The sequence below is a fragment of the Colobus angolensis genome, unplaced genomic scaffold (assembly GCF_000951035.1).
Source record: "Colobus angolensis palliatus isolate OR3802 unplaced genomic scaffold, Cang.pa_1.0 Scaffold48, whole genome shotgun sequence".
In the NCBI taxonomy this organism is placed as follows: Eukaryota; Metazoa; Chordata; class Mammalia; order Primates; family Cercopithecidae; genus Colobus; species Colobus angolensis.
The window spans coordinates 10,871,115-10,889,175 of NW_012118265.1; positions in this window are offsets into that span (position 1 = coordinate 10,871,115).

The following is an 18,061-nucleotide window of genomic DNA, read 5'->3' on the forward strand; positions in this document are numbered from 1 at the left end:
CAAAAGTGGGAATGGGGGCTTTTGAGGAAGTTTATATCATTTATAGAAAGGCACAATGCTGGCTGGATGTGGTGGTGCATACCTGTAATCTCAGCACTTTGGGAGGCCAGGGCAGGCAGATCATGAGGTCAGGAGTTTGAGACCAGCCTCACCAACATGGTGAAACTGTCTCTACCGAAAATACAAAAATTAGCTGGGCGTGGTGGCACACACCTGTAATCCCAGCTACTTGGGAGGCTGAGGCAGGAGAATTGCTTGAACCCAGGAGGCAGGGGTTGTAGTGAACCAAGATCGCCCCATTGCCCTCCAGCTTGGGCAACAGAGCAAGACTCTGTCTCAAAAAAAATAGAGGCACAATGCTGCCATCTTTTTGGTGCATATAAACTGTAGTATGTCATTAAACAAATTCTGCTACAAGTATTTTCAGCTGTGCTTCTTCCCACAGTGCCTGTGTGGGTAGAGTGAGACTTGGGTTGTGGGGAGGAGGCTACGAGAGAGAAAAAGAGGATTTGAGGGAGATGAAGAGGGAGAGAGGGAGTGACTTGGAGAGGAGAGTGAGAGGAGGAAACACATGGAGGGACTCCGAGCTCACTGGAGTAAAGGAGTTTGCCGGGAGGACTGAGCTTTTGGGGAAAGGAGAGGAATTCGAGAGGATTGCTCTGTGATGTGTCCTGTGATCCACTCCTGATCTCATCGAGATGCCTTCTGTGAAGAAATGTGTTCTGTTCCACTCCCTGGAATCTGCTCTCCTGTTTCCATTCTGAGGCTTCAGTGTGCTAGGACTAGCTTTGGGGCCCGGGCACCTTGGGGTCACACACTTCTCATACAGCGGTCACCCAGGTGACAGCTGAACAGATTCCCCTTATTGTAGAGTCTGTCTTGTGTCTATGCCCTTATGTCGAAATATATGGCATCTTGTCCTGTTTTGTCCCATTGGAGAGCTGTCTGTTCCTGACCTGCGTAACAGCCATTTTAAACGGAAGTTTACTATGAAATTGGCTTCCAGCTTTCTCAGGTGGAATAGCTCCAGTTTCTTTACTCTTTTGCACAAGTTGCTGGAGGCTTTCCTTCTTTGAGTTCTTTAATCATCTTTAAGCCTCCTGGGATTTGCCAGGTATGTTTTCAGTTAATTAGCCTAGAGTAGGATTAGCAAACACCCCAAACAGTACTTGGCTCATGTATTTATGAGTCATGCTGTATCTCTTTTAACTACTTTACATTTATTTCTTCAAACTATTTGTTTAATTAAATAAAACGTCAAATTTTAGTTATAATGAGCTCAATGATTTCACCTGTATGCTAAGTTATTTGGGCTTCTTCAGACTTGGATTTCACTGCCTTTTGTAACAACATTGGCTTTTGTATGACGTAGAGGACATTGGTATCATATATATATATATATATATTTTTTTTTCTTGAGACAGGATCTCACTCTGTTGCCCAGGATGGAGTGCAGTGGTGCAATCACAGTTTGCTGCAGTCTCGAATTCCTGGGTTCAATAGATGCTCCCACCTCAGCCTCCCAAAGTACTGGGATGATAAACTTGAGCCACGGTGTCTGGCCCTTATGATTTTTTTTTTTTTGATGGTCTATTTTCAAGGTAAAACTCTTAGTGAATAATTAGAAGTTTAGATTATTAAAAAGTTTAGTGTTTGTTTACTTAAAATGAGAGAACTTTAAGTCATCATAAGTGTCTAGTTCGGTTGATTATGTGTCTAGTGAGGCATAATACACAAAAATGTTGAACATTCCATTTAACCATGTGGGAAAACTGGGAATTCTGAAGGATTAAATTTCAGTATAAGACAATGGGAAAATTCTATATAACTAAGAGGAGATGAAAGGAAGTAAAAAAGTTTATAATTTTCTGGAAAAAAAGTAAAAAGGATTTTTTTTTTTTAAATTCTGCGTAGAAAAGTAGGGGAACAGTTTCAGAATTTCTAAAATATATTGCTAGTATGCCTTGAATTTTACGGTCCACTTTAAGGCTTGAAAACAGTATTTACAAAAACTGACTGGATTATTTATACCAAGGGCATCTTTCATAGTCAAAGGCTACCTGGAGATAAGCTCAATGATATTTGAGAATAGTATAAAACACTTCAATACTCATAATCTCAGGCACAACTTGTAGATGTAGTTAAAGGAATTTCTTGATGCTATATTGATTTCTTTTGGACAAAGTAAAAGATATTTTGACACATCAAGTACATTATTTTATTTTTACTAAAAGGATAGAAAAGCAAAGCCACGCCTAAGAATGTGTTAGAAGTACAAAATATTACAAACATTTGGGCTAATTATTTAGATAATTCAAATATTAAAGTTTGAATTATTCATTAGAGGTAAAGTAAATTTATGTTGCATCATTTATTGAATTGACTTTGTTCTCTTAATGGAAAATTAGCTTCAAAACCAGGAAGTAATAAGTAGTCGGGCGCGGTGGCTCATGCTTGTAATCCCAGCACTTTGGGAGGCCAAGGTGGGCAGATCACGAGATCAGGAGTTCGAGACCAGCTGGGCCAATATGGTGAAACTCCGTCTCTACTAAAAATACAAAAATTAGCCAGGTGTGGTGATGTGTGTGCCTGTAGTCCCAGCTACTTGGGAGGCTAAGGCAGAAGAATCACTTGAACCTGGGAGTGGAGGTTGCAGTGAGCCGAGATCGTGCCACTGCACTCCAGCCTGGGTGATAGAGCAAGACTCCATCTCAAAAAAAGAAAAAATAAAAAATAAATAAAACTAGGAAGTGATAAGATTAGAAATAATGTGTGTGTGTTTTTTTTTTTTTGGTTTGTGTGCATCATTTTATTTATTTTTATTTTTATTTTTAATCTCACTTTTTTTGAGACCAAGTTTCGCTCTTGTTGCCCAGCTGGAGTGCAATGGTGCAAACTCTGCTCACCACAACCTCCACCCTCTGGGTTCAAGAGATTCTCCTGCCTAAGCCTCCGGAGCAGCTAAGATTACAGGCATATGCCACCACACCCAGCTAATTTTGTATTTTTAGTAGATACGGGGTTTCTCCATGTTCATCTGGCTCATCTTGAACTACCGACCTCAGGTGATCTGCCTGCTTTGGCCTCCCAAAGTGCTGGGATTACAGGCGTGAACCACTGCACCCAGCAGTGTGCATCATTTTAGTAGCAAATTATTTATTTGATGCTTAGTTGAAGGGTACCTAGCCATTAGAAAATGTGTTCATTCCCGCTTTGTTTATTTTAATATTTTTGACTTTTGCCTTATTTTCTTTCATTAATTCTTTTGTTTTCATTAATTCTCTTGTTTAAAATGGAAACAGAACGCTCTAGAATAAGCTTTAGTTCTCAAGTTTGTTCACTTATTTTCTGACTGTCAGTGATCTCATTAATCATAATGTAATCCTTGGTAAGCGAGAACTAGAGATATGCATTGTGAAAGAAAATGAAAAGAGGAGGACGCAGAAGGAAGATGGGGTGGATTCAGTCTCCAGTGCCACTGTGGTTATATCAGACTCAGAAAGTAAAATTAACATGCCAATACTCAGATCACGCACATCTAGTGGCATACATTAGTCAACACCCAACACCACAAAATCATTAAAAATCAAATCAGAAAGGATAAATTACCATTCTGAACAATATGATACAGTTACAGTTTAGTCCTCTTCTCTCTTCTGATATATAGTTGTGTCTTTCCATCACTGTAGGCAGACCAGAAGTGACATCACATTTGAGGTGCAATCAATATGATTAATCACCTTGGAGGTAAGACATACTGGTTCTCAAGAGCTGGGCCTGAGGTCAAAGGAGAGCAATCTTGTAAGTACAGAAGAAAGGAGTATCAAACAGTGCACCTATCTTGGGGACCTCGACCTTCCAATAAATCACATCATGGCACACCTACCATGACAATATTTCACATTTTCCAAACAATTTTAGCGTAAGTATCTTGGACATTTTTTTTTTTTTTCCCCCTGAGATGGAGTCTTCTCCATCACACAGGCTGGAGTGCAATGGCATGATCTTGCCTCACTGCTACCTCCATCTCCTGGGTTCTGGCGATTCTTCTGACTCAACCTCCCAAGTAACTGGGATTACAGGTGCCTGCCACCATGCCCAGCTGATTTTTGTATTTTTAGTAGAGGCAGGGTTTCACCATGTTGGTCAGGCTGGTCTCAAACTCCTGACCTCAGGTGATCCACCCTGCTCGGCCTCCCAAAGTGCTGGGATTACAGGCATTAGCAATCATGCCCAGCCATCTTGGGCATTTTTAAAGAAATAGCACTGCTATTATAATTTTGTTTTCATGTGAGTGGAAATAGTGGATTTCCATGAGATAAAAGCCATGGGGCAATGCAGCTAGCATTGTTTAGTGCTAGATGAGGCTGGTAGTTGGTAAGAATTATAAAAATCAAGGAGAGATGTTTCTAATGACATCAGCCAAAATAAGTCTGGAAATGTGATTTTAGCAAGTCTTCACTTTATTTCATTTGTGGGTCACATTTCCCTTCCTAACAACCCCAAATTCTTATATCTCTTTAAACCTGATCTTCTGAATGTTGTAGAACCAAATTTGTGAATTTCAAACAGGCTACTGCCTTTTCCAGAGATATTTACAGTTTAAGCAGTTTTTTTTTTTTTTATAAAAAAGAAAGAAAGATAAGCTTTATCCTCAGTAAATGGAATTTCAAAGTCAAAAGAGGCTGAGCAAGAGCCTTTTTATTTATTTGGAGATAGAGGGTCCTTTCTAGTATAGTCTTCTTTGCTTCATCTCTAAGTATGAATGTCTTTTGTCTTTATTTTAGATTTTTAAATAAGTTAAGTACAAAAGGTCAGAGAAAGTCCCACTTGATTTAGTGGAAATTCATCAGTTAACTTTCAGGTGGTCATGCTATTAAAACAGTCTTCTGGGTATATCCTGACATAAGCCAAGAAGTTTTCACTGCACCACTTTTTTTTTTTTTTAATTTTTGAGATGGAGTCTTGCTCTCTTGCCCAGGCTGGAGTGCAGTGGTGCGACCTTGGCTCATTGCAGCCTCTGCCTCCCCAGTTCCGGTGATTCTCCTGTCTCAGCCTCCTAAGTAACTGGGACTATAGGTGTGCACCACCACACCCAGCCGATTTTTGTATTTTTAGTAGAGATGGGGTTTCATCATGTTAGCCAGACTGTTCTCGAACTCCTGACCTCAAGTGATCCTCCCACCTTGGCCTCCCAAAGTGCTGGGATTACAGGCATGAGCCAACCCACCAGGCCATTTCTTTTTTTTTTTTTTAAGACAGGGTCTCAACATGTTGCTCTTGCTGAACTTGAATCCTGGGCTCAAAGTGATCTTCCCATCTCAGCCTCCCGAGTAGCTGGGAATACATGCATGTGCCACTGTGCCTAGCTCAATAGCATGTGTGTTAACTGAGTTAGTAACACAGTTCCTTTCTACCACCTCCACCTCAGGAGTATTGGGAGAGACGTTTAATGAAAGAAAAAAGTATCAAATTTGAAAAATAGAACATATTAAATATTCTGGTTTTAAAAGAATGACTCTATTAAGTCTGTGAAACATCACCTATATTTTCTTTGATAAAATAAAGAAATGCTTGGTTGAAGGCAATAGCAGGTTCATGTTTTTATGATTGCATATCTCACAATAAAAAAGTAAACTCATTAAGTTTGTTACAAGGATTTGGCAGTTTTTATGTGATTTACTCTTATTAACAAGGAGAAAGGTATTGAATTAAAGTTTTGTATCAAATCTATATCCTAGAGGGTTTAAAATAAACCAGTCTGGGTGACACACAGGTAGGCTGCAGAAAATCACTAGTAAGAATAAGGCAGGATTCCAAGTAAATCAGATGTACCTATTTGTGTATGTTATATATTAAAATGTGAATTTGTGTTTCATAAGTGTAAGGCTTTCACTTGGTTTCAAGAGTCTAATATTTTAATGACCTATCCAGATCTTTTCAAAAAATGTCATTCCCTGACTCTTTCAAAGACTTTACTTCTCTATTTCTGCTGGCCCTGGAAATATTCACCTTTGATTTTTTTCCCTTTGGTCACAACCTTCCACCTCCTGCTTTTATCAAGTCCTTCAAAATGGTTTCTTTTCATTCTGCCTGGGCATTTCTCTGTGCGCCCTGTGGCAGCCCACTCCAGCCTGTTGTCTCCCACTGCTCACTTAGTGGCTTTAGCTGGAACTGTGTCTGGGCTAGACCTGGTCCTCAAGAATATGTATTTAGAAAAGTGAGCAGCTTTAATCTCATGGTGATGTCCTTCCCTCTGTCACTTCCCTGCTCTTCCAGTCTGTTGGCTTTTAATTTCTTCTTTTTTGAGAGAGAGAGTCTTGCTCTGTTGCCCAGGCTAGAGTGCAGTGGCACAATCATAGCTCACTGCACCCTCAACCACCTAGGCTCATGTGATCCTCCCACCTCAGGCTCCTGAGTAGCTGAGACTAGAGGTTCACGCCACCATGCCCAGCTAATTAAATTTTATTTATTATTATTTATTTATTTTTTTTTATAGAGAGAGGGTCTCTATGTTGCCCAAGCTGATCTCAAATTTCTGTGCTCAAGTGATCCTCCCACCTTGGCTTCCCAAAGTACTGGGATTATAGGTGAGCCACCATGCTTGACCACCCTTCATTTCTGACTTCTTTATTTTTCAGCTGCATGTTTGGGAAAGAGAGAACATAGGGAAGGCCTACCATACTACCATACACTTGACCACCTCTGCTCAGAAGTGACCCACATCACCTCATTCATGTTCTGGTGTCCAAGAAGGAGGCAGGAAAAGGTAGAGGTGCACAGAAATATTGATGAGCATTGACAGTTTCTTTTATGTCGGTCTTGTAGAATTATTTTGAGAATGAAATATGACAGCATTTGTAAAATATTTAGTTCAGTGTGTGGTAGATAATTCAATCAATAATTATTAAGTTGCTTAGCATTCCAGTTCAATAAAAGTTTTTCCCTTACAAAAGAGTTGATGAATTAGCATTCTACTATATGTTGATATATTTCTGTGAGTTTGGTTAGTGGAAGCCAAAATCAGAGAGGTTGTTCCATACTCAGAGTATTGATAAAACTATATTTCTGGGTCTGCAAGAACAATGACCTAGAAACACCATCCTATGGAATCACATCTTGGGGGCATTTCAGTCAGCTCTCAGGTGAAATCCCATGGTCAAAATGACGTTTTTCTTCTGATTTTAGCTGAGCTCTTAATGTTAAGACCTGGGGATTGGAATATCTGTTTATCAGTACACATTTTTGGGGTCATTCTGAGTTATCTCTAGTAGGCCCTTTGTTCTATTCTAAAGCTCATTTCCTGAGCTTTCTGTGGGATGCCTGCCATGGAGTCACCTCCTGGTGTAGCCTGGAGTGGCATTTGCCTGGTGGTCCTGACACTCATTGCCTTGCCACCTGCACTTCAGGTGGCTTAACACCCAGTCTTGAGACTGAATGTGTCACCCTTTCTGATAATCCCATACCATTTTCTTTTTCTTTTTTCTTTCTTTCTCCTTTTTTTTTTTTTTTTTCTGAGATGGACTCTCGCTCTGTCACCCAGCCTGGAGTGCGGTGGCGCAATCTCAGCTCACTGCAACCTCCGCCTGCGAGGTTCAAGTAATTCTCCTCCCTCATCCTGAGTAGCTGGGATTATAGGCGTGTGCCACCTTGCCCAACTGATTTTTCTATTTTTAGTAAAGATGGGGTTTCACTATATTGGTTAGGTTGGTCTCAAACTCCTGAACTTGTGATCTGCCCACCTTGGCCTCCCAAAGTGCTGGGATTATAGGCATGAGCTACTGCACCCGGCCATCTTTGCATTTTCTAATCCCCCTGCCCCTTTGCTGCCTAAATCAGAACATGCCTACCCCTGGAAGAGGCAGGGCACATCTGCCTCGGTATCAATTCTACTCACTAGGGAGAAATAAAAGACATTATTTTTATTTTGAAGCAAAAATAAATATATTAGGAAATAGAATGTAGAATCCTCTTGAATTTTGAATCAAGAACTACAAGAATTTCTTTTTCTATAAATTGAGTGGAACTCTTGACCCATTTTTAGTTTGGTTTCATTTGCCATTTTGAAAACACTGTGGGAAGAGTTTAAGGAGCACATTTCTCTCACTTACTCAGTTAAGTTGACTTAATTTAAGCTTGTTCTTACCAAGTCTAAAACAGATTCTATTCTAGCAATACATCCTCTGATAGGTCACTCCTGATGTCTTCAGGCTGGTAGAGATGCCTCTTTGTAATGCTCACAGCCGTGCATGGCTCTCTCTTATGGATTTTGTATATATTTTATTTATTATTTTGTTATTTAGCAAACATAAAATGCTTACTAAAAGCAAGGCAATCTTCTAAGTGATTAACATATTTTAATTCTCACAACAACTATATGAGGGAGGTACTCATTTGGGTGTATGTATGCATATATATGCATGTTGGTGTGTGTAAATATATCTGTGTGTATGTATTCCTGTATACATATATGTATGTATATATGTATGTATGTATATATGTGTGCATATATATGTATGCATTTGTGTGTGTGTTTATGAAACACTGAGGTACAGAAGCTGAATAACTTTCTCGACGTCACATAGCCAATATAAGCCATAAACCAGAGACAGTTTTTGAATTCAGGTAACTGACTTCTAAGTCGATACTCTTAGCCACTATATTGCCTCTTGCTGTATTTTAATTGTTGGTTAACTTCTCTCTTTTTGTCTGGACTATAAGGGCCCTCTGGACAGAGCTTTACTGATCTTGCATCCCTTGAACCTAGAATGGGGCCAGGCACACAAATAACAGGGCAGTCAATGTTGGCTAAACCTCTAACCTCTTCCACATGGAGAGGATGGAGGTCATTTGAACTGTCTGCCTGGGCCATGTGACTTAATGACCCCATCACCTTCTTTATGAACATAGCCAGTGGGTTCTAATTGGTAGAGGAATTGTACACTTATTTCATTCTGTGCTTAGTGGAACACGTTGTGAAATTTTTGTATAAAATATCTTTAGACAGTTTCCTGGAATATTTTAACAATTTCTTTGAATGTCTGAATGGGAATTCTAGGATTCCAATTTCTCTCTGTCCCTTGTTGTTTATGATTCTAGGAAATACAGCTTAGTTCAAAGTTTGTGAAAGCTCAGGAATCTTTCTGCCATGTTCTGAGATTTTATTCTGTACTACCTGTCCTAGAGTTCTGATTTTAGGAACAAACTCCACCAAAAAACAGCTTTCGAGGCTTTGAAAGTATAACCAGATGCCATTACCTGCAGTATCAGCAGTTTTCCTTGGAATCTTTCCTAAGCCACATCTCAAGGAGCTAATTTGGATCAAAATTTTATATTCCCTGTGAGCTGAATCATTTTGAAACATACTTGTTGCAAGTGATGACTGGTCAAAAGTAAATCTACTGAGTGTCAGCTCCATGTAGGAAGAATCCACCACAGTTTAAAAAATCAAAACCATATTTTCCTTAGAAAACATTTTTTAATGAATATCAAGCTATGAATCTTCCTTATTTTGTTGATAATTAAGAGGAAGGCTTTGCATTACACCAAATTTGGACTCTCTTTGTGGTCCTTGTTTCCCCTAACTCTACTTTATTTCATATACACACACACACATGCATACTTTTGTTTTGTTTTGTTTTGCTTTGCTTTGCTTTGAGACAGGGAGGGTCTCACTCTGTATCCCAGGCTAGAGTGCAGTGGTGTGATCATGGCTCACTGCAGCCTCTACCTTCCAGACTCAAGCAATCTTCCCACCTCAGCCTCTTGATTAGCTGAAACTATAGGCATGCACAGTATTTAGCTAATTTTTGTATTTTGTAGTGACAGGGTCTTGCTGTGCTGCCCTGGCTAGCTTCAAACTCCTGGGTTCAAGTGATCCTTTTGCCTTGGCCTCCCAAAGTGCTGGGATCAAAGGCACATGCATACTTTGTTTGTTTCTATTTGGAATATTTTGAGAAAATGTGGTCTGCCTGCTGTCAGTTCCATGTCAGCATTCATTGCCTCACTAATATGGCAAACATGCTGTGTAACTTTTATCATTACCTTACTTGCATCTGATTTTCTTTTTCAGAAACTGGAAGTAGTTACATGTCTTTGTAGGGTCAGATAGTTAGAATTATATCACAGTTATTCTCTCTCTGCGCTTGCCTCCTCTTCCTTCTTTCTCTTTCCCCACTTTCAACTCTGCAAACAAGCCATTAGTGCTTTTATAGTTAGAGAGTACCTTGAGGGAGGAAATATTACTATTTCCTCTTGAGGGCAATCTGGCAAATTCTGCTAACATACTAAGAGGTGTGAATCAGTACAGTGAGGCCAAAGGGATCATATGGTTGAATTCAAATCCTGAAGCAGTTACTTTGGATATAAATGACTTGGCCACTAATTGTTTATGACGTATTAAGCGCTAAGAGCTAGAAAGATGATAAAGGACATGCATTTGGGGTAGTATATTAAGATTATATGTTGAGTGTTACTTGTGGTAGGTAAACACAGTGTGAAAAACATAGTAACTGACACAGCCAAAGATCAATAATCCACATATTTGCAATTAGAATATGTATGTGTGTGTGTGTATAAATATGCATTTATTTATATGTGGCTCTTCTTATCCCAGAAAGGATTGAAGATTATTTACCAAAATACACATGGTACAAAGCGATAAATAAAATGGAAAACAAGTAGGTGAGAGTACCAGAACCCTAAATGAGGGTAGGAAGATGCAGATGAAGCTAGGAGTTACATTATACATTAAATGGTTGCTGTAAGAATGGGTCTATTTGCTCATGCTGGCTGCAAAGTCTGCCCTAAACTTTCCAGTAGCTGATATAGAAAGCGATATGGCCCCAAACTAAGATGGAGCAAAATTATTCCTAACGCTAAGAAGACCAGTGATGAATTTTTCATAAACAGGGTGCTGCAAAATAACTAGGCCCTCAGCAATATCCCCTGAGTAAATACAGGAATGAATTTTATTGGTTTGCTCTATGATCCTGTGCACCCTGAGGCTGGCTGATATTGACTCTCTCAGAAATAGCTGTTTTTCATTTGTGGAGCTGCTTATTGTTTACCAAGGCCCAGGAATCTTTGAGGAGGGAAGATAGCAAAATATTATTGTTTTTCTAGATTAAATTAGGTAACAATACTTTGGCAGCTAATCAATAGCTAATGTATAATCATAATAATTGTGTATATATATGTATTTTTATCCTGGAAGTAAACAAAACTTTTCTTAATTTCAATGAGTTATTATTATTAATTTTGCTGACTGTCATTTGATGTTGTTTATTTGAATATCACTCCTGTAATTTCCGCTATGTGTATGAAGAAAAGAGGGCAGAATTTGAGAGTGTTTTAAAAAAAATTCTTACATGTTTCCTGTAAGAATTTTACATGTTTGCCTTAGACTTTTTAACAAAAAGCATTTATTTGTAAAAGTTATACATGTTCATTTTAGGAGATTTGGAAAACACAAGAACACACAAATGACCTAAAATCTCATCAGTTAGAAATAACTCTGGCATGTTATATAGTATATGTCTTTATGTGTATGGTGTGTGCAGTGGCTTAATTTCTTAATTTTATGAGAATTACTACATAGTTCCACAGCCATAGAAACTAGCTTTATAGTTTCTCTACTTATGATTAAGTAAAACTACTGATTTCCTATCTGCTTGAACACACAGAACTATCCTAAGATACTGTGGAATGGGGAGCAAAACCCAAAACCCCAAACTTTGAGTTTAAGACCAAAGACTTGAGAGAAAGTCTGACATTCACACATACACTCCCACCACCATGTTTTTTGTTTTGTTTTCATTTTTTTGGTTTCTATTAAACAATATTAGATCTCAGTTTCCACAACGAAATAATGTTCCCCAAGTGATGGTGCTTCAGAAAGTGGGATGCACTATACAAATGTGAATGGTATTGTCCTTGTTAACTAACACTAGTGACTTGGAAACTGAACAAGAGCCCAGTGACCAGGGCTCTGACCATGTGCTCTTGACCTTTTAATATAGAAGGAAAGGGGAAAAAGAGAGGGAAATTAGAAAGGATACTCCAAAGTGGTGACCAGATGTAGAGGTCACAAAGTCAAATCTGGGCTCCTCCAGGCAAGTGGTAGCCTTCTCTTCTTTGTTATCTTTCTTATCAGCATTTCATGCTGGTTCCATTCCACTTCCACTTTCCTCTTCTCTTTCTTCATTTTTTTCTTTTCCTCGTTGTTGTCTTATTCCTCTTCCTCATCTTTCTCCTCTTTTTCCTCCTCCTCCTCCTCTATCTTCTCTTCCATGTTATATTGACCTGCTTTCTAGATATTTTGTGTTAAAATAACTAGCTAAAATAGAACAAGGTAAGACACAGTCTTTAGATTTGAGTTTGAATTTGGAACCCAAGTGAAAAATTTGCATGCAAATCTATGACAATCTTGGTTTGAACCATGACCATAGCCAAAAAAAAAAAAAAAAAAAAAAAAAAGACATTGGAATATACAAACAAAATTCATATATGAGATTTATGGGAGTGGTGGAGAGGTCTGTGATTCCAGCACCACTGCTGAGGTGAGGGTGCTTGTCTTGGCCACTTCTGTGGTTGCTCTCAGCAGTACAACCACCCTAGGCCATGGCTGCTGAAAATGACAACCCTGGATTTTTAGGAGAGGAGGGGACTTTTTTTTAGGAGAGGAGGGGACTTTTTCTCTTATGAACCCTGTAGACAGTATGCTACTTGTGTGTGTGAGCATGTGTGTGTGTGTGTGTGTGTGTGGTCTTCCTGAAAGCATGTATGAAAATTGAATATCAAACGTGTTATTTGAGGGTGTATTTCTAATGTGTCATATATGTTCTTTAACTTTGATTATTTTCCCCCTGCAATAAAACATGCTGCCACCTGGCTTAAGTCCAATGAGTTTCTGAGTAAGGATGAAGATCTACAGCGTTTGGCATGCCCACTGATTTCCATTTTTCTCTCAGTAATGTTAGTTTTATGAAACATATATTTTTTGCTAGTATCAACGATTCCATTTTCTCATTTTCTATTACTTTTTACAAAACTTTAATGGCAAAATATAATAAAGCAGTCAAACTCTAAACTCTTTCCACAACACTAGAGACAGCTATGCTGGCCATAGTGGGTGGCTGATTGGCCCCAGGAAGCTTTCTACATCATGGCTCAAAATGTTCGTCTGGATGCCAAGGAAAAATTTAAGGATGTGGCCTACAACAGTTAGGTTAAGGGCTCTAATGTATAACATACGTAAAAAAGATTATATGGAAGTTGAATTTAGAAAAATAAAGAACCATGTGCATAGGAACATGGAGAGGGTAGGAAAAAAAATGGTCTATAAGTAACAGCAAAACAACCACTACATAATGACTAAGTTGTATGCAAAATAAAGACTTTTATTGTTTAGGATATGTGTTTCTATCATTTAATTTTATGTAGGGAATGGGATGGGCCCAGATACATGAGTTTAGGCAATAGAGAAGAGTGAGAATTATCGCTCAGAGGCATTGTCGTTTTAATTTATTTCCCAGAAGCATCATTTAAATTGACAGGAAAAAGTAACCACAGTTGGAAATATAAATAAGGGGACTGATAGGGATATGTTCATTCTCAGTGCAAGGACCGCTATTGAGTGCCTGTGTGTTCCAGGAACTTGGGGGATGCAAAGGTGGTTGAGATGCAGCCTTTAGTCTTGAGGAGTTCCTGGTACATTTTGCATAATACTGAGAGTACAAAAATAAAAAATGGGAAAAATCCAAATTGAATGTTGAGACTTATTTTATTTTTAATACATTTTAAAATTTGTAACAGTACCAAACTTTTAGAAAAGTTGCAAGTACAGAGCAGAACAAAAAGTTTTTTGTTCTTCTGACAATTTTAGAGTAAATTGTTGACCTCATGTCTTAATACCTGTAAGTATTTTAGTATGTATTTCCCTACAAGCATATTCTCCTACATAATCACAATATAACCATCAAAATCAGAAAATTAACACCGATACATTTTTTTTTTTATTTTTAAAGAGATGGGGTCTGTCACCTGGGCTGAAGTGCAATACCATTATCATAGTTTGCTACAGCCTCAAACTCCTGGGCTCAAGCAGTCCTCCTGCCTCAGCCTCCTGAGTAGCTGGGACTATAGGTTCACACCACCACACCCACCTAAATTTTTTTTTTTTTTTTTGGAGATACGGGGTCTGGCTATGTTGCCTAGGCTTGTCTTGGCTTTAAGCAATCCTCCCACCATAACCTTCCAAAGCACTGGGACTACAGCTGTGAGCCACTGCACCTGGCCCATTGCTAACTTTAATCCTCGGACCCCATTTAAGTTTTGCTGACCATCCCAATTATATGCTTTATAACAAAAGGTTCCAGGTCAAAATCACACATCACATTCAGTTGTCATTTTAGTTTCCTTCAGTCTGGAAGAAGTCCTCAGGTTTTCTTTGACTTTCACAACCTTGACACTTTTCAAAGGCTATTTTGTAAAATGTCATTCAAATTGGGGTTGTCTGATGTTTCTTCATGATTACACTCAGGTGATGCATCTTTGGTAGGTGTGATGGTTAATGTTGGATGTGAACTTGACTAGATTAAGGGATACCTAGATAGCTGGTAAAGCATCATTTCTGGGTGTGTTTGTGTGAGTGGTAGACTGAGTGGGAAAGATTTGCCATCAATGTGGGTGGGCACCAGACAATCATCTGGGGGCTAAGATTGAACAAAAGGCAGAGGAAAGGTGAATTCAGCCTCTCTACTGGAGCTGGGACACCCTTCTTCTGCCCTTAAATGGCAGAAGTCCAGGCTTCCCAGCCTTTGAACTCTGATTTGCAGTAGCGGTCGACTGGGTTCTCAGGCCTTCAGACTCAGACTGAGAATTACACCATCAGCTTCAACACTCTGGGAAGCTCCCATGCCTAGATGTTTTCCTCACCCTCTTTGAGTTCTGGCAGCCCACAGCAGATTGCCCCTTTTGGTGGACACTCTTCTTACTCAGCTCAGGCTTTAAAACCCCTGTGGGGCAGCCATCTTAGAGAGTGTCTGCTCTATGACACCCTGCTCTGGGCCATGGTGGCTCTCTCCTTTGGGGACAAATGCTTCCCTTACTCTGCCCCAATTCATGGTTTTAGGACTGCATTATTTGGAAGGGAAGGAAAGAGAAAAGGGGAAGGAAGAAGAGGAAGAGAAGATAAGATCTATTTTAAACTATGAAAGTTGGAAGAAATAGCAATGTATATTTTGTATGTATTTTCTATACTAATGATAAATGAGGCCTCTAGGTCTCTTAAAAGACTAAAATGTTATGCACATTTTTAAACTTTACATTTATTTTTTTCGTAGGGGACTAATGTAATGCTAGATAATTAGACTCAGATTCCTTATTTATATTCTTATTTGGGGCCAGAAGGGAATTATATTTTAATATACAGTCTCCCCCTTTTTAATATGCCCGGAAGGATTAGAAAATATTGGGAATTAACAATTATTGGTGAAGAGACTAGATTGTAAAGTTATTATATTTTAAAATAAAAGTCAGCATTGTTCCCTTTAATCATGTCATGCAATTTTGCCCCAAAGGCATTTGTCATTATCCTTGCCATTATCCATTGAAATGCACTGTAAACCCTATTAATTTAATCCAGCTGAAGTCACACTGTTACTTCTGACTCCATTTTGTGGTTCTATTGAGGTAATTACTACCAAGTGATCAGTGATTGAGTCTGAAAAAATGCATTTAATTATTATTAATTGAATAAACGCTGAGTTAATAAAACCATCCTAGGATATTATACTGGAAATTAATTCAATATAACATATCTACCTTCAAGAAGTTATGCCCTGAAGGAGATAATAGAGAAGTAACAATCTTTTCCAGGAAGGTGAAAGACAATAAATGCTCATTGAATTAAATGTTTTCCTAACATTTGGAAGCTGGGTGGCTCATGGGAGCTAAATGACAATTTCGTTCATGCAAATTCTTAATATGGCAAGCATGTCAAATTAATCAACAAGGTTAGACAATCCAGTGACTTGTCTGAGCTTTTTAATATCTGAATAGTAAGCTGGATTTAAAATAATCAGTCTATCTAGTTGATTATTTACTTTCTTACGTAAAATGTAGTAAGGAGTCACGTTAAATCAAGGTAAATAACCTAAAGTTAAAAACTTAAAAATATCCACAATCCCATCCCTTTCTTTTTCTTTTAAAACGTAAGGTGCCAAGTAATTTTCTTAAATAATAATATAGAATAAAAGATAGTTTTTCTGTGTCTGACTGGCTTGACTTTGCCTTGTTCCATGATTTCAGCTTAGAATTCTTACTAACCATAATGTGGAAGCATTGCAGGGCCTTAATAAGCCGTGATTCTGGAATTGCCTCACAAATTTATAGACAAAAGCAAAAAAAGAAGTGGGATGTTTTGCACTTAGCAATGTGCGAGTGGTAGACTAAGTGGGAAAGATTTGCCATCAATGTGGGTGGGCACAAGACAATCGTCTGGGGGCTCAGATAGAACAAAAGGCAGAGGAAAGGTGAATTCAGCCTCTCTACTGGAGCTGGGACACCCTTCTTCTCCTGCCCTTGAACAGCAGAACTCCAGGCTTCCCAGCCTTTGAACTCTGATTTGCATTAGCAGCCGACTGGATTCTCAGGCCTTCAAACTCAGACTTAGTAACGTAAAGAAAGGGTTTGAAGAAGTTATCACAATCAAGTACTTCTGCAAAATTCACAGAATCCAGGAAGCTAAAATTTCCCACTGAAAGAAGAGATGACCACGATACCCAACAATACATTTACTGATTCAGCATGACCTTAAAAATGCATTTCACTTTTTCTCTAAATGAATGTGTGTATTTGTTAAAAACATTAAATACAGTCTGCATATAGCTTCAAGGATTCAATAATAGTAAAGGGCATCAAATAACAGAGTCAAAAGAAACAAACTGAAGAAACTGTGAGCAAAGATGGAAAGGGCAAGGTCTCTGGAAACAGTCGAGAAGAAAGATTACTGACCACTGGATGGGATCCGCATTCAAGTTCTGAGAAGACAGAAAAGCAATAAAGTGATGAATCAATAGGAAAAGTGTTTTGCTAAGAGGCAAGAACAACACGTTTGCTTTCAGAAGCAAATAACCCTGAGACTTCAAAGAAAACCTTTTGATTTCTATGTTTCATTTATTTTTGTTCAAATCTTTGTGTCTGATAACAGTGTGAAGGACTTTGGGAACCCATTGCTTTGTGTTGGTATTTTAAGGCAGTCATTTGCAATATCCCTTGTAAGTCCCTGTCTTCCTTCCACCCCCCACCCAACCTCTGGGCCATTTCCTAACAGACTCCATTCTGAAATTATTTGAACTAGAAAAGCTTGCTTGAGGAAACAGGGTTCTTTTAAATTTATGGAGCTTAAGGATCTTAAATAGGTAATTTTTGCAAGCACTGAACTTGGTTAGGAGGGAAGAAAGGACTGCCTTCCAGAGGGCTAGCTTGTGTTAAATTCAGATTCAGAAATATAAAACTTTTGGGCCCATTTGAAAACAATTCAACAGCAGTTTAGGAGATTAAAAAAGGAATGGATAGAGATTCAGACACTGACTAATCATTCTGAACCCAGAAGTCTAGAGAGTTTCTGAGGTTTTAGAATGCATGATGTGTAATATCAAATTCTCATACACAGGAAACCCAAACCATCTGACTATAAAGTCTGTGGTTCTGAATAATGTTAAGAAGTCTTATTTTCCCTGCAGTAACCGAGATTATTGTCCCTAGTTTTTCACTTTATCCTATAATGAAATGATATGATCGTGTCCTTGGCCATGGGAATTTGAAGTGCTTCCTACTGTGGGAAGATTGTATTTTGCATCCTACTAATGTGGGCCTGGCCGTGTTACCTCCTTTGGCCAATGGGATGTGGGTGGAGGTGACAGTGTGTTTATTCTGAGCCAAGGTCTTCAGGGGCATTGCACGTCCTGCACCCACCTCTCCTTCATCACCATGAGAAAAACATGCTATAGGAAGGTGCAGCCACTTCAGCCTGTGTCTAGAAAGGAGACCCAAGGAG